The sequence below is a fragment of the Pseudopodoces humilis genome, chromosome 8, assembly GCF_049639895.1.
Source record: "Pseudopodoces humilis isolate 2021_Gansu_Grassland_sample_001 chromosome 8, ASM4963989v1, whole genome shotgun sequence".
NCBI lineage: Eukaryota > Metazoa > Chordata > Aves > Passeriformes > Paridae > Pseudopodoces > Pseudopodoces humilis.
In genome coordinates, this window is record NC_142207.1 from 19,876,238 (window position 1) to 19,899,119 (window position 22,882).

Sequence of the window (22,882 nt, forward strand, 5' to 3'; positions counted from 1 at the left end):
ATTTGGCAATTAAACTTTATGATCCAGTGGCCAGAGAGATGGCCTTTCTCTCACAGCGGTGAGCAGTCAGCATCCCCTGCCCAAAATGTTAAATACTAAATCCACCTCAAATAGTACTAAGTATTACTAATTTTTTTTTTTTAATATAATAAATATTAAATCTTTCTCTTTGCCTTCTAGTTTTTTTGGAACCGAATAGTCAGCTATCAAAGTATATGTGAACACTGCATATCAACATCAGGCATAACTTGAAGTAGTATATACAGGGAAATCAACTTCCAGTGGGATTGCTCTGGATAACAATGAATAAGGGGCCACACGCTTACCTACAACTTGCTTATAGGTGAAGCCCCAGAAAACTCATTTGGTTTTTCCTAATTTGGTTTTGCTAATTCCTAAGGAAGAAGACCTCAAAATTCAGATCAGAACAGAGAGGAGTGAAAAGCCTGAGTGCTGTTTTTCTCATAAGAATGTGTCAGATGAAAGTTAGCAATGTTTATGGCAGTAGTAACTCTCTAATTGAGGACAGTTGAAGAACAGAAAAGCATAAGGAATTTTCCTTATTCCAAAGATTAAAAAAAAAAGGTAAGCAACAAAATCCTGAAAAGAATTAAAATTGTAAGAGCTTTCAATTTTGTCACTGGAATTATCTATGAAGATAATTATCAAGATTTCTTATCAAGAAACTTTTATCACAGTAAGTTCACAATTTCTAGGAAGTAAGAGAAGTTAACTGGCAGCTAGCAAAGGAAGGTGCTTAAAGAAAAGAATTAATGGTCTGAATAGTGACAATAAGGAAGATTACAGCAGGAGTGAGTTTTTGGAGACATCTACATTGCATCTATAAAGATTACTGTGTGCTCAGGTCAAATGTCAATTGCAAAATTTCCACATGCATTTTAGAAAACAAAGAGACATAATTTTGAATATTACACATGAAATCTAGAGTTTATCTTACATGTTCTTAAGGAAGAATATGCTATGACTGTGGGATAAGTTACAGAGATATGGCAGTTTCTTCCCCATTCTGAGAACTTCACCTTCATTATTCATAGGCACCAAATATATTTTGGTGTCCTCATGAAAGATTTGTATCTAATAACATCAAATAATACATGTTCTAAATAACTACATATATCTTACTTCTCTTTTTCCCACCAAAGTCAATTTGCTGTTAGCTGGCTTAGGTTTCATGCAAGCAGCAGATACTGCAATACCAAGGCGTAGTGACTGGCCACACTAGGTAACTGATTATATGAATAACATATGTTTACATATAGGTTCCAAATAAGACAATTTTTAAATTATGTCAGTAGTTAGAAGGAAGGCCTCAAATTCACAAGATGATTGGAAGAAGTAGAGGTAGAAGAGGAACTTAATTTAGCAGTCTGGTTCTTTTAGGAATGAAAGTCAAGAGTTACAAAAAATGACAATATCTTTGGAAAATAGTAAACAATGTGCTCTAAACTATATGCTAAACTATATGCTTCCAAACTTAATTCAGGCTCTGTCAGCTACAAATCAGGGAAATGCCAGGAGTCAGAGATCAGCAGGGTCTTTAATCTTACACGTAGCTTTCTTCCATCTTGGACTTGGCACAAGACAGTAGAGCAACCAAGACTAAGTATTCTTTGATTTATCCCCTCAATTATTTGTAATGCCAGTCAAAGGGAGGTTTCAAATTCTTTGTTAGTTCCTTGTCAGCCTAGCACTGGATAATAGACCTGTAGCAGTATTTTCTTAAAGCGTAAGCTATTACAGTATGCCTCACTGTATATTTGCCAATATTTATGAATTTTATACTTAAAAATATGTATACACATGCACTCACCTACCCCATATATAGAAAGACCTACACACATCCTATAACTATGCCAACATCAGTAGCCAATCTGATTCAACTAGCATAGCAGAAAAATATTCTTGCAACTAAATAAATACACTGGTATAGCAGCTTGTGTAGAAAATGCCAAAATCATTTCATCATCAAAATGATGTATTTATGACATTTCTAGGTTAGATGTAATGTAATATGCTGCAAAAACATAATGGAAAAAAATACTGTCTTCTGTCTTGCTTGATGCTGGAAATTTGTAGTTCGACCACTCTGTCCTTCCTTCTCCTAACACAGCTGAGGACATGTATGGACCCTCCCTGGATCAGACGAATATGCTTCTGGCCAGTCTGAGTTGGGATAATGACTAGAATCTTCCAGTCCATGTTCTGTAGGTCAGAAGATTCAGAATGCAGTTTTGGCACAACTACAAGGTAAAATGCCACGTGACTGTGACAGCAAGTGCATTGCTGTGATAGAACACCATCTCTGATTGGAACAGCTTTTGCACCTGTTTCTCTAAAAGCATTTCTATTTATGAGCAAATAGGAATGTTGCAATTGTACTAATATTAATTTTAAAGTTTAGTTAAAGTTTTCTAAAATTGGTTTAGTGCAATAGCACTTTTATAGGAAAAAGTTATTTTGAACTGGATTAAATCAATTTTGAGGCTCACTGAATTAGAGCTGTATCCTTAAGACATACCACACTACATGTTTTACATTTTTTTTAATATGGCACTTTCTGGCAACTCTGAGTTGCAAGGTAACAAAAACAAGCATAAATTATATACTAGCAAAGTAGCCTCCCTACCAGCTTATGAAGATTCAGAGAAGCTAAAATGAAAACAATGTTATCACATTAGGCCTATATATAAGAACTAGACACAAACACTGTGTAAACACAGATCTATTTTTATCATTTATGTCATTGTCATAAACTGCATTTATTATACCTTTAATTTCATCACCATTAGTCAGATCCAGTTTTTTTCCAAATCTCCAAGAAGCCCAAACAACTTCCCATCAAACAAAACACAAAAATTAAACTGAATTTGTGGGCTTTTTTTGCCATAGAAATGTTACTTTTGACTCCAGCTCCAGCTACTTTGATTATTAGCTACATTCCAGTCAGAATCAAGGACAGTTTTAAAATCTTCTTGTTTATGTCATTTTAACAAAAATTTCATTTTAAATGTTCCCTAAAAAATCTTGATGGATGCTACATTCACTTTCTTTATTCCCATCTGTCTGTTTTCATTTTATTATATTACTTTTCTTCCCATGTCCCTTGCAATCTACTCGTCTGCTCTTCCCTGCAATTTTTTTCTACACTCAGACTATTCCTTTTACAATGCTGCTCCCAGGTAAACAGGCCCCTCTTATCTGTCAGAGGCTTCCTCTCCATGTTTTTTTAAGCTCATGCTTTTCCACACATCTTTCACAGCTCTGTCTCACTCTTTACACCTTATATCTTCTTTCCTGAAGTATCTGTCTTGCCTGGAGCTTATTTTGTTGCCTTTGATTTTAAGCCATTAGAGACAGACAGTGTTTGCAGAGAGCCATGTCTGTATGTGGTTTCCAATAGCAATGGGGCATGTCTCGAAGCTTTTTTCAGGCAAAAGTCTTACCAGTTTAGGGTTGTTGGTTTCGGAGTTTTTTTGTAATTACTATATAAGGCTTTCAAATTTTGGCCACAAAACACCAGCAATAAGCCTGACAGATGATTAAATATTAGATACTAAGATAAGAGTGTTCTAATCACAGATTCTGTGTCTCTGTTCCCTTCCAGCTCCAGATGAGCTGGTCTGCTGCATCATTCTGGAATGCCCCCTGTGCTGGGAATAGGGGTGCTGCTTTGCTCCAGCTGTTCTGACACCCACTCAGTTCAGTGTCCTATCCCTTGTTCTGTCTAAACACACCTCCAAAAAAAGATAACAATCCCATAGTCAGCAGATTTGGATCAATCTTTCTTTCAGGGTACTGAGATTTCAGACAGTTGAGAAGGTAAGAGAGGAAAGACTGCTTTGCATGTTACCGCTGAAGATGAATAGATCACGCGGACACAGGTCGAGGTGTGGTGAAAAGAAGAGCAGAGTTTATTTTTCCTCCCAGGATTTATAGGCTTGTGACCACGGCCAGGGATTGGATGGTCAAGATAACATTTTCTCACTGCACTGGCCATGAGAGATGCCCATCACAAGATGTGTAACAGAAAGAATGTACACATATCTATGTTTACAGTTACTCTCCTGGGAAAGTCCATAGAAAACTATGTTAGCAAGCTCAGAAGCTGAGTTTTCAGGGCGACATTGCATATTTAGCTCATCAGTTAATGCTTCCTAATGAGACAAAGGTGGAAGATACGAATACAAAACTGATCACAAAACAATAAAATCAATGATGCCAAAGAAAGCATAGAGTGACAGAAAGAGTATGGCTTTCCAAAAGTGGATTTTTCTTGGCTTGCAGAATGAATGGGTGGGTAGATCTTTTGGAAGAAATTCATAAGGAAACAGGAGCATAGGAGAGCCAACAGTTACTGAACAAAGTGTATTAAAGGCACAACAGCAGATTACCCTGATGTAAAGTAGGCACTGACAGAGAGCAGCAAAGGCTTCATCAGGAGCTTTCTGGTTAACTGAAAAACAGGAAGGAATCATGCAAAACAGTGAAAACAAGAACCGATGACTAAAATTTAGTTAAAAATAATAGTAAACTCACACAAGGAACAAAGGATGAAGGCAAAGAAGCTATATGAGTTCATCTAGGAAAGGACCTAAAAGCCAATAGAAGGTTACATACACACAAACTAAGGGAAACAAAGAAAAATTCAAGTCCAGTGTCTAAGGAAAAGGCAGCAAATAATGCAACACAAAGAATTCTGAAATTTTCAATGATTATTTGCCTAATGTGTCTACAAAATATCTTAGTGTCAGACATGCTAAGAAATTAATTTTAACAAACATCTAAAACACACAGACCAGAAAAGAGAAGAAATGTGTTAAGCAATATTAAGAAATGCCAGTTGCCTATCCTGATGACTTAAACATGTAGTTCAGAAAGCAGTGGACAAAGCCAGCCTCCCTGTAGCCTTGTGTCTCCTGATTGCATTAGCCCAGAGCAAAAAGGATGGCTGAAATTTATGGCTGGAATATTCATAACGATCTTCTGTGAGTTTTCCACTGCCGGATATCAGGGTTTCATTTACACTGAATTCCTTGTTGCCATGGAAGGCTCTCTATTTACCTGCTTATCTTCACAAAATCTGTAGAAATGTTGTCGTTCTAATTAGGAACGGCGGGAAGAACGACACGGACTCTCAAGGGAGTCACAACAGGAGAAATCCTCTAGTTTATTACTCCAGGTCTCTTTATAGACCAATACGTGGAAAGCACAGAAAGGAAACTCTTATTGGTTAGTAAATCACCACATCACCATCATTGGTCAGTGGGGCACAACACCCCCTGACTTTCTCTTGCAAGGAAAACAAGAGGACAGACAAACAGCACCTGGCAGTTGTTTTCTGTCTCTGAGGATTGTTTTGAAATCCTCCTATGAATTTCCCAGGCTAGCTTCTCAGGCAGGACTGAGAGGCCATGGGGCCTGCAGCTTGCTCTAAAGCTAGCATCCACAAAATGTGGTATCTCTGAGACCGCAACAACTCAGTCCAGTTCAGTTGGAGAGTAAGCAACAAGTTCAAAAGGCGTGGTGTGGCCTGACTAGTCATATTTCGGATCGTATAAACTGTGTTTCCACAGGAAAATGTGCTAAAAATTACCCTGGAGCACTTTAAAGATAAAATAATCTCTGTATGATGATTCTGGGATGGAAGCAGAGGGAGGGTGTTCTGGAAGAGTATTTTGTTGTGGTTTGGGTTTTTTGAGAATTCATCAAGTGCAACAGAGGTCCAAGAAGACTAGAAATTACGAAAATACTTCCTTAGGAAACAAAATGCCATTGACCTCTCATAAATAACCATGCATCTCTGAGAGATACTGTCATAGGTTATTAGGCAGTTAGTGTATAGGCATGAAGAAAACAATATGTAGAAAACAATTAGGTAGTAAGGCTTTAAAATGTAATCTTAGGATTATTATTGTGTCAAACCTCTCCAATTTCCTTCCTAGAAAGGGCAGCAGGCCTATTGAATAAGAAGGAAGCAGTAAATGTGATATCTGTACTTCAACAAAGCCTTTAGTTACTTCCTCTCTAATTTTGCCTGCAGTACAAAAAATGGTGTAGACAAAGTCAAGTAACAGTTGACACGCAAGTAGTTAAGTATTTCTCCCAAAAAGTATTTATTTAATGGTTTTCTGACAGAGTAGGATGGCACTGCAGTAACATCCTTCAGGGTCTTCTCATCCATCCTATTCTATTCAATTTTTCATTGAACAGTTGGGAAAATAGAAAAGGGTTGTAAAATTTGCAAAAAATCTGAAAGGGAGTTGCAAAAACAGGTATGCAGATTAGAATCCAAAATATTTAGATAATGTGAGAAACTACAAGTGCAATAAGCTCATACTAGATAAACTGAAATTGACAAAACCAGAGTATATTAATATAAGCTCATGATGCTTTAACAAGGCAACAGGATTGCAAAGAAAGATAGGAAGGTTCAAGTGGATTTCAAACTAAATATGAGTCAACATGATGATGTTGCAGAAAGGCATTTCACATTCCAAGATGTATTAGGAAGTGTGCAGAATGTGAGATACAGGACCTAATTATTTCACAATCTTCAGTGCTGCTGAGGTCTCAGCTGGCGCATTCTGTGCAATTTTGGGCAATGCACTCCAAAAACAATTTCAACAATTTGGATGGAGTTGAAATGAAATCAACAAGAATGATATTTTGAGAATATGACTTACAAGGAAAGGTTGAAGAAATGAGGCTTTGCTTCCTCAGAAAAAGAAGACTGGATGGAAAATGCATAAAAGGTTGCATACAGAAAGTCATGGTCAACAGATCTTTGTACACACCCGAATTATAACAAGTAACTGCTTAATTTGTAGCAAAGAAGAGTAGCCTAGATACAAAAAATGAAACAACAAAAAAAATCCTTTCAACCTAAAGTCTAGATTAGATGGAATAGATTTATGAGGTTGTGGAATCCCCTTCATTTGTGGTTTTTAACAGCAGCCTATACAAACATCTGTCAGGGATGACCTAGTTACCCATTTCCTGCCACAACAGGGATAGACTGGACCTCCTTTTTTTTTTTCCCCCCCACTGTAATGATTTCATGACTGGAGAACCTGTTTCATTTAACTTGGTTGCTACAGATTAAGCAGTACAACTGTTACAACTAAGGAGCCAAGGCCTTAGTAAAATAAAACAAACCTCCACATAAAATAAAAAATAATTCAGGGGAAAAAAATTAAAAAATAAAATTAGCTTTAGCATTTTTTTAAACATATATTTGTCAAAAATAATTGTTCTCTATTAATTACATTATTTTTTCAAATACAATTCTATTGTCCAAAACATACCTTTTATAACCATTAAGAAGTCAAATTGAGATTTTGAATTCTTTTAAAATAACCAGGGTACCAAAAACAATATTATGATGTTAATTCTTAATGTCATTATTTAAAGCGAAGCAATACCAATGATTTTCATCAAGAAAGAGAAGTGATATGTGAAATACAGAAAAACAACTCACAGAAAAACTGTGAATGAAGCTCTGTCAGCACCTTGGGGATATGATGGTATTATAAACATAAACTGCACAAGAGCTTTTCTCCTGTACTTAAGGTGCTGTCATCAGAAACCTGTGTTTACCCACAGCAGCTTTAGGTATCACTGTTACTGATACTTAGATAATATCAAGCTATGCACATGCACAGATGCACCGAGTGTCAAGCTATAGTTACAGTTGATCTGATGACACTTCCATCCCAAGAACTCATACAATCCCAGTTAAAGAAACCAACACACCAGTTATGTTGAAATCTTCATGACTACTATTAAATTTTTAGATTACTTCCAAGAGTTAATTTTTAAAAATACATGTTTCTTTTTCCATTTTTTGTAACTGCCAAGAAGGTCTCTTCCATTTTTCTAAGCATGAAAAAAAATCTGCTCCAGAACAACATTTTGAATTATTTATTTTAAATTACTTGCCTAAAACTCTAAAACAGTTATGTTTTCAGAGCAAGCTTGTAGTTTACAAAATGTACACAGCATAAGAAGGTTTTCAGTTGTTTTAAACTCACCAATCAAGAAAAGAATCCAACTCCTACTACTGGCCTGCAATGGGACGAAAGGAAACAAGTCAGTAAACCAGACATCTGGTTCAAAATATGGGATGTGTGGCCAAAGGCTTTAGCAGGTTCTGTATTACCAAGATCCCCATCAACCTTTCCAAAATATGTGAATTATTAGAACTACACTAAATGGTAATTGATCCGAGATCAATGTAATTCTTTCCCATTTCTGTAGACAGGTGTGTTTAATTCTCTGTGAGTTTCCCAGGCTCTGATAGGTGAAAAAGAACTGTAGAAGAATTCACTAAAGTAGCAAGACAAGAAAGCAAAACGTCATTGCTTCACATGCTGTATAACATTCATAAGGCAACTGAGGAGATCAGCTTTAATTTCCAATCTTAACACACAATTGCATGCTGGGTTTTTACAATGCAAAAATGTGAGCTGGAGGATATTGCAGGAATACTGATACACCAATGACTTCTCCATTTTCTGGATTCAATTTTTGATTGCCCTGCATGCCAAAATGTAGGGTTTTCTCCCCCTTCCCAACCTGGTTTAAAGCACAAAGAAAAGAGATTAACTACATAATGTAAGAATTAGCATAACTGTTCAGGTAATAGTAAGAAGAAAGTACTATAGTTGTGCCTGTAAAAGTAAGTTCTTATGCATGCAAAAAAATCAAATGTATACAGCTGTGCAGTTTCTACCTACAAAGTAAAAGTCTGTGCTTATAAATAAATGTTTTTGTGGCTGCAATGCATGTAGAATTGCTTCTTTTTAAACCAGCTTGAAGTGAAATTGAGTTTTAGGCCTTCCCATTTTTCCACCAATATGGTATAATACTGCATATAGAATGAATGGCATCATAAGGGAATTTTTTTGTATCCCATCTCATTTTTTTACCAAATTGTATTCCTAGACTGTTCCCAGCAGCTGTTCATCTAATTCATCAGCAAGAACCATATTCAACAAGATTATACCGCCTTTATTTGTCCCCTTCAGAGAAGCAGTGGAAGAGCAGAAAAGTAGGAGAGGTATAAATGCAATAAGTGAGCCTATAGGAAAACACAAAATTCCCAGAGTCCTGCAACTCAGTTAAACCTTAGCTATTGAGCAAAAGACCACAAACTGCCCTTTGATGTGTTAACTGAAATTTAGCTTTCCACACAGTCCCATTTTCTTCTTAGCACAAGAGACACTAGCTATTCTTGAGAAAGAAAAAAATTAAATGTCTGTCATACAGTTTTTCCTTGCTTACTTCAAGAGCAAAGGGTTAAGACAGGAATTGAAAAAGCATCCAAGAGATTAAATAAACAAATGAAAATGCTTATGTACATGTGTATATGTGCATGATGATAAGACAATTCCTATGTATCTTTCCTTCTCCCCTTGCTGCAACGCAGACAAAACACAGCTTCAAGCTTGCTAGGCCTCCTCCCTTTCTCTTCTGCAACAGCTTTCAGTAGGCACAATGCTTATTAGTACTACAAGAAATAGGGATTTTGCAGTTCAAATGAATCACATGTTCTGCAATGTAATCAATGGCTAATTTTTTTAAAAAAAGAAAAGGTAATAAGTTAAGGACTGAAACTGCAAACAAACCCAGAAAGGAATAGATGTTAAATATGCCACAATATGTAGAGATTACATTAACTCTTACCTGCATCTTATCAAAGAAGCTCGAAGATCAAACCAGACACATTTGTCTCTTGCTTGTAATTTGCTGTATGGCAGTCCAGCAGCGTTGCACACAAGTATTAACAATCACAAGAAATACAGATGGGAAAGAATTCTGCATGTCCTTCAGCCAATGCAGGATTTTTCATTTTGTATTTTTCTTTTCATGGTTCAGTATCAAGCACTGGAGATTTTTAGTGGATCTGCAGCCCAGTAGCTCTCAATACACTGGAGTATTCTTCATTATGGTCTAGCTTTGCTGATTTTTCTAGAAGGCAGAAGAGATTTTTTTTGCTACACTCTCTCATTAGCCTTCTAATTCTCCAGTAAGTACTAAGGGGGTTGGGTTCATAATTCTTGCCAATTTTAGTAGGAAGCAGTTATTGTCCACTAATAATAAATATTTATATTTGCAAAGTTGTTTTTTCTGTTATGTTACATCTTGACTCATAGCTGTTCATTTCACAAACAATCCATATTTGTTGCATATTTGTAAAAGTCAGTATCAGTATGCAGATACTGTAGCATATTTTGAGGATGTCCTGTTGCTGTCTGCATTGCTGTGCAATTTATATCCTCCATTATGCCCTTATTTTGAGATATATTTCTCATCTATGTTATATTTCAATCCCCCTTTTTTAGATTGTCCCCTATTTGTTGGCTCTGTGCTGGTAATGAAGTGGCTCTAACTGAATGCTTTCAGTCTTGTCAGACAGATGTATGCCAGGATGAATCTAGTGTCATAGCTCATATATTAGAGAAAAAAAAATCAAAACTCCATCGTCTGCAGCATTGATTAAGGGACAGCTTGAATCCCTAAGGCATTTCAGAGCATACTGCTAAAGATATTCCCTGTCAAAATAGGAAAATTTAATCTATTGCACAGAGAATAAAAATCCAAGTTCTGGACATATTCAGCACACAGCCTGAAACACACTAGCATGAAATGAGGCAATGAAGTGGTCTCGCTGTGCCAAGTTGAGTATCTCAGGATGTTGACATCTAATACCACAATGCAGAACTTCACCCAGTCTTGAGTAAAACTTCCAGTACTTTCAGACAGTAAAAGGATAAATAATTATTTTTCACTTTATTTTTTGGAAATGACTCAATTAAATCCTTTTCTTGCCTTCTCAAGTTCTCTCTACCAAGTACACACTTCAAGTGTTTTCCCATTTGCAATCAAGAAACTTCAAGCTTCTCAGGGAGGATCATTGCAAAGAAATTCTGGAGCCATCTTTAGTATGAGTCTTGTTTTCTTTTTTACAGAGACAGAAAAATTCCCTAGCACAGACTACAGCCACTGCTGAGCCTAAAGCTACAAGGCACCCCTTGGTCTGAAAGTCAGCTGATCTAACGTGTACAAAAAAATACAGGCAGGTATAAACTGAAGGATGTCTCAGAGCCCCCTTTATTTGGAAGAGGCTATTACACAATGCACTGAAACACCCATAATGGTTCTATTCCTGCATATATGTATAAGCTCAGCAGAAGGTGATCTCCACTGCTCTGGCAGGAGGCACTCAGACACTATTCAGAGAAAGAGTGTTTCCATGTCATTAATCAAGCTGGTAACTAACATTAATACACTGATTGACAGGATGCTCCCAGCAGCTATTATTGGCTATGGATGTCATTCAATGTTATCCTTTTCCCATCATGTTGCCTTCATGATGTGCTGGCAGAGGCTGCATTTTATACATTAGCTTTCCTAGGAAAGCCCAACTGCACCACAGGAGCAAAACTATGATCATCCTGAAGTCAGGAGCAAATCTGTCATTAGAATCATAGGCCTTTAGGATCACAAATGCCAACTATTAACCTAGCATGAGATATAGGGCTAGAATTTCACAGTAGGAGTTACTAATCATTTATTTCTTTTCTTTCTCTCTCAGGAAAACTTATTTTCACTTTTGAAAAATTTTTTATAAGACACAATACTGACACATAAAAAAGGATGTCTATCAGACTTGACCACTAAAAGACAATGCATCTCATCTTCTACCTTCCAAAGATAGATTCACCATTCACATTCATCTGTCACAGAAACAACAGTGAAACTAATGCCTGTCTCAGATGAAGGGATTCAGTCAATGTTTAAGGGTCTAGGGAGGCAAAGAAGACATGGTCTGCTATCAGATAAATGTCATGCATGTGCTTAATGAAGCATATACACCTCAGAAAGAGCCAAAATTCCAAGGTAATTTCGTTAACAAGAAAACTTAACCTTAAACCACTAAAATCAGTCCTAAGACTCATACAGACAACTTTGTACACAATTTGTGTTTTTTTCAACAGAAAGTCCCACCCAATTTTCCTATCAGACAATTCCACTTCGGGTAGTAAGGGTAAGTGCCTAATAACACACAGAGCTCTTTTAGCTGCTTGCACGCTAACAACCAGTACAATTGTGCCTAGCTTTTTATTTCAAATGGAGACTACCTGCTTCCCATCATAATGGTCCTTCATTAGAGGACCTATTCCATCGTGATTTATATGATACCTACGCAAGTTCCCAACGGGAGTTGTACTTTGAATAATAAAGGTAACTTCTTTGTTCCATACAGATTTTGTGCCAGTTCTATCTGCTTTTCACTTATTCTAGTCACTATTTTGATCTTCTTTTTGATGACAGTACCACAGTACACTCATAAATTCATATGCCAAGTTATTAAAAAGTTTTTAAAAATCCAAAGAAGTTATGAAGTATGCTGTAAAACTTGTTCCAAATTTGAGTTTTTAGATTCTCATGTATGAAGGATAATCCACGGCCCATTGCACATACTCATTTATTTACAACAACATTTAGAGATAAACAAAATTGCAGCAAGATATTTCTGCACATTAGTTTCTTTTTTCCATTCTATTTTTAGTGTATTTCTCTATTGATTCCTGACCACACCTCAGTCATGCACAAAGCAACACAATTGCTATCTCTGTAGTTCTATGATTCTATGTCAAGCTAGGAAGAAGCAAGTCAACTTGCTTTGTTTTGGAGTTTTCATTTTGGTTTACACCCACATGCACACAAATATGGATACTTATGTTCCTTATCTGTAGTTTCTGAGACAGAGCTGAGCTGTTTCCAAAGAAAACACTGTCATGATCAAGCTTTGCTCTTATTGCAGAAAGATCCATAGGTCTAGATGACCTATGTTTTATTTCTGAGCTTTAGTAGATCTCTTAAGTACTTCAAATCTCATTCTTGGAGTGCCTAGAGAAAATAGAGCAGAATAGTGATACTGAATTTATTTTTCTTTGAATAGGTAGAGCAAAGAACAATGACAAAGAGCAAAGACAGATGAGCTGTATCCTCTATCTCTGAGAATACACAGCATTCTTCTGCCTTAACTGCTAGTCTCCAGTGCCAAACTTACTGCTGTGCATGTTACCTTATCCCCCTCACACTAACCCAACCATGAGCAAGCAACGACTTAACAATGAGTGAGGTGAGATGATTATTCACCAGGGTGGGACAGCTTCTTACCTAGGTTCATAACCAATTACAGTTTAGCAGCTGTACTGAACTCAAGGATTGCAGCCATGTTATGGCTTTTTTTTGTTGATGGGACATGTACAAAATACCCAGGTTGTCTGACAAGCCTTTGTTTATATATGACTTTAGCTGACCTTCATTATGGTGGTTATCTTATCCACGGCTCTTATTATTTAATCCTGACATTTAGCAATAGTAAACTGTTTACTGGATAGTTTCTTGTCATAGGATTCAACAAAATGAAAGCAAAGATGACATAGGGATTTTCTGGGAAAAAGCTATGATTCCTCTTGTATAGGAGCTTTCACTTTTCAGTACTGTCATTACAAACTCTAGCCCTTCTACCGTTACGTGGTAAAGGGTAAGAGTAGCCCTTTTGACAAGGAATGCTGCAGAGGAGTGGAAGAAAAAATTCCATCTGGGGACATAGGGTGCCAATAACTGAGGCTAACACACATTCAGAATAACTCAGAGCATCCCAAACTCCAGCTGAAACAGTAATTGCACTGTTATTGCTAAGATCCCCTAAAGACAGTGTGAGTGCAGAGTCCACAAAGACATCAACTTTTTCCTGCTTTTCAGGATGAGAACCAATCTATCACCCTGCCCTAATACAAACAAGTACTTACTGCTAAGAATAAACTCAAAAACGCTACTTACCATCTGAGGTGTCTAATGCTGAGTATATTAAATAGAATACGAAATATTATTCCCTATTACTGATTTGGATACTTTTCCACAAAGCACTTCCTGAGTGGAATTCAGAAACTAGATTCCTGTCTGTTTTCAGTATGATTTTGCCTTTGCATAAAAATCACAAACAAATTCCAAAATTACAAGTCTCAAGCACCTTGTTAAATACTATCTTGTCCACAAAGACTGTACAAGATACCTGGGAGATCTGTACACAAAGGCTGAAACAGAAGGAGACTGTAATAGGTGTATTATTAAGAAGTCCCACATACAAAGCAAGATTTCTCTTATTCTTCTAATACTGTATTTTGTGTAAGCCCCAAGGCATAACTTCTTATAACCACTGTCTCCAGGAAGAATTTACTGCCAATATATACTGTACATTAAAGGAACAAAATTACCTCTGTCTACATTCACACCAACCCCACAGCTCCTTAAGACAATAATTTTCAAAATATCTTTGTTCAGTAAAATAAGCATTGTTTGAAATTTCTTGATGGCAGACTAGTAGAATCAAAATGAAGGCAGACTTGCTCACCACTCAATGCACTTGCCTTCTTTTTAATTTCTCACAGGAATTAAAAGTATATTCAGCTTTTCCTCCTTTAGCACCACACTCTGTCTTTGTAGATTACTGAAACATGAGTTTGTGAATGCTGTTTCAAGTAGAAGGATGTTCCTATGTATAGGAATGATGTTAATTCCTGTCACTTTGAACATCCAAGTGAGACTGTTGTTAAAGCTGCTTCCAAAGGATCAAGAAAATTTGTGCCATTCAGTTTGATGACTTTCTTCACCTCTATTAGACTAAACATAAATGTAATAAAGCCAAGCCAGATTCCAAAGGTTAGTCTTTCATTTAGGCAAGATACCGGAGATGCAAAACCTGTGTAGCATTTACAGGAATCTAGCATGGATTCAATAAACCAATTGAACATGTAAGGAACATCCTTTCTAAATGCAAATTATTCAGGCATAATTTGAGTTCCTTAAAGGTTACTCTTCAGTACCTTCTCCCTGTCTAATAAATGAGAATGCAGAATAGCTTAGCTTCCTTTTTCAAAATTCTTCATATTGAGTTATTCTGCTGCTTCTGTTATGGGCCTTTTCTGTATTGAGCAGATACAGACTCTGGACTGCTTCTTTTCTGTGACTACTGAACAGAACATTGCATATTATTATTTTATTAAAGCATTTATTATAAAAACTCAAAAACTAATTTAAAAAGCAGGGCTGACAACACAGCAATGTACAGATATATTTAAACTGCAGCATTTTTTGTTTCCTTTGCATTTTGCCAAAATAGTCTACGTATTCCTATCTGGAAGCATAAAAATATCAAGAATGTCCCAGAAAATGTAGCCCAACAAATATTGATATTACACTCATCAAAGTATCAACAGATCCCTGAAAAGGTGTGCACAGTAGTCCTAGATCTGACTACGAAATTTATTTATTATGAGATCTTGTCTTAAATTAAGGCTCTGGCAAAACTTTTACTTGATTCCTGAGGGTCAGAACAATATTTGTCATATGGAATTTGAGACAGGGTCATCCTAGGAATCACATGAAAGAAAACATGCCATATTATACTATGAGTGTCATAATAGAGGTGTTCTCAGAGAGGAGCTTTATTTGTGCATAATAATAGTCACTGACCAGTCAACTGCTGTGGGCCCTTTGCGGCAAGGCACATTCACCAGAGAAATCCAGGTATATTTTATATCCCAAACTTGTGTTTTTCATGGGAATTTAATTTTATCACAAGTCATGTGGCAGCATTGTCAGAATTAGCAGGGATAAGTGAAACTGGAAAAAGAAGCACTAGCAGTTTTGTGAACACAATAAATATTTTGCATTTTTTTTTCACATGAAGTTCAACAAGACATACTAACTGGTCACGCAATGTTAAGACTTTAAGCTGGAAATGTGGCTATATTTCAGACAATCAGTAATTCCTTCCATATCTCTGTCTCATCTCATCTGTATTCTATATTTTTTCAATTGTATCAAGGCCTCACCATTATATATTAATGGTAGAACACATGAAATAACTAGTATTTAGTTATAACTAGTATTTGGAATGTTGTAGGTAGAAAATAGACAACAGTAAAAGATTCCATTAAGAAATGGTTTTCAGTCTGTGCAAAGACAGCACCCAAAATAAAGATAATTATAATAGAAACTAGTAATAAAGTCCCAAATGAATACCTTCAGCATACCATGCATAATTGAAAAAAAGATTCAGTCTTCTCCAAAGAGCATTAGGAAATGGGCTGGATAATAAACATTTACTGATTTTTCTACGAGTAGAATAAACCAGGACTTAATTGTTTTCTTTATATCTACTACAGCCAGTAGAAATACACTTGTAGGTCACATATCAGGCATTTCTCTTCTGGAGCCCAGAGACCTTGATTCCACCTACATGCTGCTGAGAAACTCCATGAGACTAACACACAAGATGTTTATGGCTAGGGCCAGACCTTGTAGCACAGGTGTCAGAAGATTCCTCTGCCCTAGTTCAATCAAAAAAAGATTCTTCTCATCAGGCTGCTATAATATTTTCAAGAAACCCCTTTTTTTTGTAAAATTATCTTAGTCTTACACCAGCTGGAAGGAAACTGATAAAATTCAAGTATTTTGAAGATTTAATGAGTTCCTAATTTGTTGTGGCTTTATAGCTCACATATGGCCAACTAACTTTTAAAACCTCAAACTTTGCCTGTTTAAAGTTCTCACAGAAAATGAGGGCACAGTCTCATTTTGAAGCTCACATCTTATAGTAAGGTAACGGCTGTTTCTTTGACTGATGAATCAGCTGCACATGAACTGCCACTATACAAAAGCACTGCATGTTGGATGCAATGGCCAGAGTTTTGTCACTTAACATAGCTACAGGATTTTTACATCCTGCTAAAGAGTTCCGTTCCCAGCTATTTCACCTACAAAAAATAGCTCTTGAAACATACTGTGTATACTCAGGATGAAAGTTTAACACAAAGTTTAAATTAAAGAACTATTTTTCCTCAAAACAGTCTTTCCTCTGCTGCCATCCACTTACTAGCTATTGTTTCCTTAATTCAGAGTTAGAAGGAGTTTTGCCCACTTGGACTGTAAGTGATCTAAATAATGAAGTTATATGCTTCACTCAAAGCAGAGCCAGGCACTGAAGCACCCCTGGGCCATACCTGGCCTGCCAGAACAATACCCATGGGACCTCACAGCTTGTTCAAGGACTCTCTTTCCTGGAAGACCTTGGTAGCTGGATGGGGAAATAGCACCTGTGCTGCACATGCTCTGCAGCAGCAGACTTGAGCAGAGAGAGACAGGGGTGAGTCAATGGCTGAGGTCTGCCCTGCCAGAAGCACGATGCCGCTGCTGGTTACAAACACACTTAGCCAAACTGACATTATTGCCAACCTGGCAGGATTTCTCCCTCCCTGCCCCACATTTTCAGGTGGCAAAGCACCCAGCAAGCACCTCTTCAGCTAGGATCTATGCAGAAGGCACAGAATGCTGTCAAAATAAAACACTGAACCACCAATTGCTTTATTAAGAATGAGCTCCTACTGCATAATACTGAATTATACAAATTTATCTGAAGTGAAAGTGAAAATGCCTGTTTTAATTCTGATTCTGTCACAGCCTTTTGAATGTCAAAGGTCCTACTGCAGCAATGTTTTCAAAGAAACCAAGTGTGCAGAACTTCATCAGAAATAAAAAAACCCCATACCAATCTATTTACTGAATGTTAGTATAGTATACCAGTTGCAAAGGTGATGTTAGTATAAATCTTCGATAATATTATTATCAAACTGACAATTTCCAGGCAGACTCCCACAAACTCCTTATTCCCTGAATACAATAGCTAAAACACAATTGAAGAGTCAAAATTCACTCCTAAGGCTTATTCTAAATTTCCTTCCTTAATTTTGGTTGCTCTTATGTTCTCTCCCCCAAAGTCTACTTTTTCCACCTCTTCTGCATATAGCAGAGATACACAAAATACCATGAGAGGGTTCTGATGTTTATCAAAGACTAAACTTGTTGCTCTTATATATTTCTTGTAATAATTTTTAATTAATTTTTTTGTCATAGAAACCATAGTTCTTCAGGAGGGCATGCCATGCAAGCACAGCTTTGGTTTTGATATAACCCTATTAAGAATGAAATAATTCATGTCACCAACACTGCATATGAGTGCCCATTGTTAGCAGATTAGGACTTTAAATGTTCACCTCTATATTTAGAAACCAAAAACCAAATGGCCAGCTTTCCTGATGACTCAGCATCCATACTGACTGCAGAAGAATGTGGATCCCCAGCAGGCCCCTTGCATAAAAGTGCTTAAAAAGTCCAAACGTGATAGTTATGGCTTGTATACTTTTCCAGATTAAGAACAGAAAGATCTTTATTAATTTTTCTTTTACTACTCATTCCATACAACCATTTGTTTAAAGAAAAACTTCTAAGATAACAACCTTTCCCTCTTACCTTCTGTAAAATGCCTATTTAAAGAATTTTTTTCCTCATGCCAGGACCTTTCTTTACTTGGATGCCAGCCAATTTCCATTTCTCTACCTCTCAGCCTGTTAATGTTCTCATTTTATTTTTATACATACATATAATCATATGTACATGTATGTATATATATAATGTAAGCCTGTTAGGCTTATCTTTGGCAAGAACAGTTTTGCTGTGGTTTTGCTTTGTTTTGTTTTGTTTTTAAAAGAGGGAGTAGTGAAACTCTCAGAAAGATAGAAAAGGTTGCTCTAGGCTACCCTGGGGAAAGTTTGCACGTTCATTACTGATCTCACCAAACAAGCTGGGCATGAAAACCAAGAGGCCTGAAATTGTCATTATTCATGTAGCTACACATAGATACACATGCATGTTTATGCTCAACTTTTTATTTATTCACTTTATGAATACAACCAGTAATACTTATGTAATGTATACTTAAAATATCTAAGTAATACTTACACTCCACTTGAGAGTCTCCAAAAGCTTTATTAAGATAGATCAGAAGGTAGTGTAGCTGGAAACAAGAATATAAAAATTATATAAAGTATCACAAGCATGCATATAGCATACCTCTACTAAAAAAAATGTTGGTAACACACCAGATAAGACTGCTGTAGTCTTGATCTCATATAAGAAAGGAAAGTCCACCAGAAAAAACACTTAGCTAATATTTGCCTGCATTACCTTCAGCTATCTGTGACTTCCAAAGAATGTCATGTTTGCTTTCTTTTTTAATCTGATTGACTAATTTAGAAAAAGGAGAATGAACAATTGGAAAAAAAAATGGAAGCCCAAAGCATAAGTTTAGATTATATTGTCTTACTGCTATTTCCTTAGAATCACATACCATTGTGCAAAGTCTTTTGGTAATGAAATAGCACAATGTCTGTAAAATGTGAAAACATAAATTGTCATTGTCACTTTCTGACAATGCATTAAAAAGCCACTTTTTCCCTTATTGGGTTTGGGTTTTTTTCCTATTTTCACAAACTTTGTTATTTTGGACTTCAAAGGTCTTTTAAGTTGTAGAATAGACATGCTATCTCACAGGAACTTTCTCAAGTATTTGAGAGAAAAACAACAAATATGAACATGTCTTAAGGATTTTATTCCAAATCACTTATCTTAATCAATCATACTTATCTGGTTGGTTATTAAGTTTCATAAAACTTATTACCCACTACAAAATTTTGTAGGACAAAAAATTCTGAATATCCTACACAAAAATATAAACACATACGTGAGCAAACAAAATTTCAGCCCTTAAACAGAGTAAGAGTAGCAAACGAAGTATTTTTGTACTTCAATGTTAGCAATTTTACCTTTACAGGTAGTATTAGTATCATGGATTTACCCCAGCCAGCAACTGAGCACCACCAAGCTGCTCACTTACTTCACTCTGGTGGAGTGGGGGAGAGTCATGAGGGTAAAAGCAAGAGAAGTCATGGGTTGAAATAAGGACAGTTCAATGTGCAAAGCAAAAGCTGTGCATGCAAGTGAAGCTAAAGAATTAATTCATTCACCACCTCCCACGGGCCAGCAGGTGCTCAGCCATCTCCAGGACAGCCAGGGCTCCACCACACGCAATGGTGACTTGGGAAGACAAACACTGTGACTCCAAATGTCCCCCCCCTCCCTCCTGTTTTCCCCAGATTTATATGCTGAGCATGACACTAGGTTTGTAACATCCTTTTGGTAAGTTGGCGCTGTGTCCCCTCCCATGTCCTTGTGCAACCCCAGCCTCAGCCTTCTCAGTGGTGATGCAGTACAAGAAGCAGAAAAGGCCTTGATACTGTGCAAGTGCAGCTCAACAATAGCAAAAACATCTGTACATAATCAAACTGGTTTTAGCACAAAAATAAAGCACCATAAATAGCACCGTAACAGCCACTGTGAACAAAATTTACTCCAACCAAAACCAAAGCAGGCACCATTAATTTGGATTCCATTTGTGAGCAACTAGTCAATATCTTGAAGAATCTCTATAGACTTTAGAAGTCTTCTGGACTTAAACTGGCATAAATGACATCGGAAATTTGGGTCAAAGACTTTACTTTTCTTCCAAATTAAACCCTGAGGCCTTTTACTAACATTGTTTCTAAGTAAAATAAATATTTACTGTTTCTGATACTCTGCCCCCAGGCAATTGATGCAAGAAGAAGAGTGTGATTTAGTAGCTTGTTAAATATCTTAAATGATATAACAATACTTGCATGTTTTTAGACTGTGTACTGTGCAGCTTCCTTTTCCATCTGCTTTCTTTTGCTACTAAAATAAGTACACGTAAAAGAAAAAGAAACTAAACCCAAGGTTCTTGTTGATTATATTGATTACTCATAAACTTTGGTAAAATAAAATGTAGACTTACTGTGAGGAATGTTTCCCTTTTCTTTCTTTGTATAAGCTAGCTCAGACTGTTTCTGATTTTAAAAGCAGATCTTATTTCAGAATTTGGTAACTATAGCTGAAGATTTATTCAATTCACTAATATTCACTCTTGAATAAAGAGATGACATTTTTATCTAAAATAAGGTAAGTACTGTGTTTGTTGTAATTTGTATGTCAGAGAAACCTATGGTCAATGACAATAGCTTTTTAATATCTTTTCTTAACACAAACGTCTCTAGTTGTTAGATCACAAAAATTCAAAAGGAATTAAATGAATGATTTTGAACAGCATTGTGTGTCATCTCTGGGTTTAGCTCAGCCCATGTATAGACAGGCTTAGCACTGTCATTGAGAATTGCACCCATTTATGCCAAGGTCATGCCAGCGTCTCTCTGTGAAATCACAGCTCCATGCTAAAGATGCAGCTTCTCACTACTGTTATTTTCTTTTCATCTTAAGTAAATGCATGTTTAACTACGGGCTGCACTGGTAGTTTGCAGGGATGGAGATTAAATCTGAAGTGAACAAGGAAGATTCAACTCTGTTCCACTTCAGAGTGAAAATTGTTTCTCTGAGGGATTGTCACCCACATGCAAGCGCTAGAGTGCAAATCTCCTCCTTGAAATGCCTCACACTGCTTTTCACTTCTCCACCCACTACTCTTTCTCATGCTCTCACTGTTGAGACATGTAATCAATGTCATTGGAAGCTAAGCTGCCCGATTCCTCAGAACAACATCTGACTACTGTGCTTAGTAGGGAATGTAGCAAACAGAGCCATTTAAAATGGCAAAGCCTTTCCTAGTGTAAAATGAAAGACTAGTGGTAGGTTTGGATTCTCTAAGCCCATCTGCTAAATCCTATACTGCACAACAACCCTTCTATTCAAGTTCAAAGATGCACTCCTCCATTTAAAAAGGACTTGCTGTATCAGAAGGAAATGTAGGCTAGAGTGTGCCTGATACTAAAGAAAGAAAAAATTAGTGCTGGCTTTGCAATGAAACCCTCCAAAACAGCCAGTCTCAACCAAGCATAATTAATCAATTGTAACTCTTACAGCAAACCAATTACTCTCATTCTTTGGCTTTTGGCTTATCCACGTGCCAGTTTACAGTCGGGAGTGACAGGCAAGTGTGGCAAGATGTCTCTTTCCTGCTCTCTCAGAAACTGTACTGAATTTGTCATTCCTTATAAAATACTAAGTGGTATATGATTGCTACAGGACTACATGTTGTCATGCCAATTAGTATGTTCTCTGCTTTGCTATCTTTTTCCCCCCCTATCTTTTCTTAATTTGGTAACTAGACCATTTTGTATTCAGGCGTATTCTTCAGCTCTACTGCTGAGCAATGTTAGGATTTCATAAAAGGTAATGAGAAAGGTTTTAGGATTATTATTTTAATTTTTTTTTAATTGGAAGCATTTAAAAATCTTGAACAGTAAATATGCAAAATTTCCTGTTCACACATATAAAAATGAAAAAGGAAAAAGTCTAATATAACCAGTTTTTAGTAACTCACCAATCTTTTTAGCCTAGTGAACATTGTGATCCCTTGTTTTTATAAGGCACGGTGATAATTATATACAGTGGTTTGTTGCCCAACTTGACCAATTTATCTTGCTTTTTGTGTCATGTAAAGGTATAAATTAGATCTTCTAAATACTAAAACATAACATTATATGCCATTCTCACATTGTCTATCATTCAATTCCCAAAGCTGTCTTCATATAAAAATTCCTAGAGACATGAAAACACTTCACTATCTATTTTTACTGCATTTTATTCTTCTCACTGAACAGGACACACTATAGAGAAGACTATATATTGGATTTATGCAGTAGCTACAGAGCATCCTATTTTTATATCATACTCAAGAATTTTAACATTTTGGATGTTTTTATAACTAGCAGTATACATCAAGTCTGTTTTTCTAATTAACTTAAAATTTCATTTAGTATCAAAACACAAGAATTCCTAGATTATTCTTAATCTATTTATTTATTAATTGTATATGTCATCTGTGGGTTTTAGCCTTATTAAGGTAATTCACTTGCTT

General features: G+C 36.4%; 1 protein-coding gene across 1 annotated transcript in view; it reads right to left on the reverse strand.

The window, feature by feature from the left end:
- Positions 1-4,101: 4,101 nt before the first annotated feature.
- METTL8 (methyltransferase 8, tRNA N3-cytidine) overlaps positions 4,102-22,882 on the reverse strand; it is a 45,675-nt gene continuing 26,894 nt past the window's right edge. The window contains exons 11-14 of the transcript XR_015773055.1: positions 18,898-18,952; positions 9,706-9,990; positions 8,052-8,085; positions 4,102-4,474 (exon numbers count right to left, since the gene is read on the reverse strand). The gene's annotated coding sequence lies outside the window, so the exon portion shown is untranslated. The remainder of the gene's footprint in view (positions 4,475-8,051; positions 8,086-9,705; positions 9,991-18,897; positions 18,953-22,882) is intronic.